This window comes from Lucilia cuprina, chromosome 3 (assembly GCF_022045245.1).
Source record: "Lucilia cuprina isolate Lc7/37 chromosome 3, ASM2204524v1, whole genome shotgun sequence".
Classification (NCBI taxonomy): Eukaryota; Metazoa; Arthropoda; class Insecta; order Diptera; family Calliphoridae; genus Lucilia; species Lucilia cuprina.
In genome coordinates this window covers 36,287,485-36,289,707 of record NC_060951.1, presented here as the reverse complement: position 1 = coordinate 36,289,707, position 2,223 = coordinate 36,287,485, and positions in this window count along the sequence as shown.

The following is a 2,223-nucleotide window of genomic DNA, read 5'->3' as shown; positions in this document are numbered from 1 at the left end:
GACTATACTATAGACCAGACTATAGACTAGATTGTAGACTAGACTATAGACTAGATTGTAGACTAGACTATGGACTAGACTAGTTTACATACTAGACAATAGACTAGACAATATACCCATCTATAGATAGACCAGTCTACAGACTAGACTATAGACTAGTCTATAGAGCAGACTATGAACGATTAAACATTTTATATATTAGTTACAGAAACAAATAAATAATTCCATTACACTTCTGCCTATTCAAGTATTTCTCATCTACCACATATACACGGTATACATACGTTTCCTTGGTTACTGAATATTTGTTGCGTTTCTTAATGGCTCAATAATGCGTTTATTATTCCTGAGCTTGAAACCATATATTTTCTAGCTTTTCATTTAACTATCTTGTTTTTGGTTAAAATTCCTCTTAAAACGTATGTATGTATACAAAATGAAAGCAATTTTTCCGCAAGAGTTATAATTTTTATTAAAGAAAAAAAAATATATCTTTATAACAGCGTGGTATTAAAAATTGGCCAGGATAAAAGAGATAAAAAATTAGTTTTAATAAAATTGTCTAATAATTCACAAATAAGATAAAAGAGATATTGTTTTCTAGTATACAGGACTATTTATAGCTGAAGGATATTAGTAAACATTCAGAAGTAAAGTTTATAAGAAATTTTTTTTAAAAAATTGTATTTATTAATTAAGAGAAAAGAACATGCAAGAAAGTTTGTAATTAATATCTTAAAATTAATGAAAATTCGAAAGAAATATTTTAATTAAGTGGACAACCAGACAGGCATTATTTAAACCTACTTTTGAAATTTAAATAAAAATTTGTAATTATCTGCTTAAATTTTGTCCGAATATCATCAAATACTTATACTGTAAACATATATTTAACACATTCATAAATGCATATAATTGTTCAAAAGTAGGAAATTAAATTTCATGATTGTTAAACAATCATTACAGATGGACGACAGTTATAATTCAATTAAATGTCATCATCATTGTCATCGGCAATGATTGACATTTTACCAGAGCAACAAGTGTTAATAACATTTGTAATGGAAACACTTACATTTATGTCACATACAAACATACATACCTACATTCATATTCCATACAAACAAGACTGATATAAACCAAATATCCCTGGACAACATGTCCAACATGTGTAAATGACCAAAAACTAACAAGTAATGGAATAAGTAAGTATGTATGTATATAAATACATGTCTCGGAATATGTGTTTAAATGAAACTATACAATGTCTAACTGGTAAAACATTTAGGAAATTACATTTGGTTTTTTTTTTGTCTAAAATCTGTAATGAAGTATAAAATTTTTTCTAATTTAATTTAAAATTGTAACACAGAAGTAGAAAAAAACAAAACCAAACCAGAAATTTGAAATTTCGATTTTCTATCGAAGCGACATATGTATGTATTTAACAAAAAGTCATTTTGAAAAATAAATCGAACATGTGCTGCAATATCTAGCTAGAAAAACTAAGGATATAAATCCTTAATGTCTACACATTCATTTGCAAATAGTCAGCCTTTTACTCCATTTGAAATAAGCATATACATTTATTTATTTGTTTGAGGATTAGTTTATACTTATACGATATTCATGGCAGTTTCAACAGTGATAAATTTTATGCATATGCTTGCCAATGTCTGTTTGTGCAATTCGAAAAGAGCAATGTAGGAAATTGTTTAAGGAAATTTGCCGGAAATTAAAACTTGTGTAAAAAGTAAATGGTATGCATACATGTGTACTAATGTATTATATTATTTTTTATTTCAAACTTCATTTTTTGTCTTCATTTTAGGGGAAAAAGTAAGATATGTTTGGCTAGAAGAGTAAATAGGACGAAAGCACAAAAAACTCATCTGAACATTATCTTAAACAATTTTCAGAGGCACAATAACATGGCTCATAATTAAATGAAATATTTTAATGCTTAATAATCCATTCTTATCAAAAACAATATGATATTCAAAAACTTGTTCAGTTCTAGCTCAGTTGTAGTTCAGTTCTAGTGCAGTATAATTCAGATCTAGTTCGGTTTTAGTTCAGTGCCAGTTTAATTCTAGTTCGGTTCTAGGTTAGTTTTAGTTTAATTCTAGTTCAGTTCTAGTTCAGTTCTAGTTCAGTTCTAGTTTAGTTCTAGTTCAGTTCTAGTTCAGTTCTAGTTCAGTTCTAGTTCAGTTCTAGTTCAGT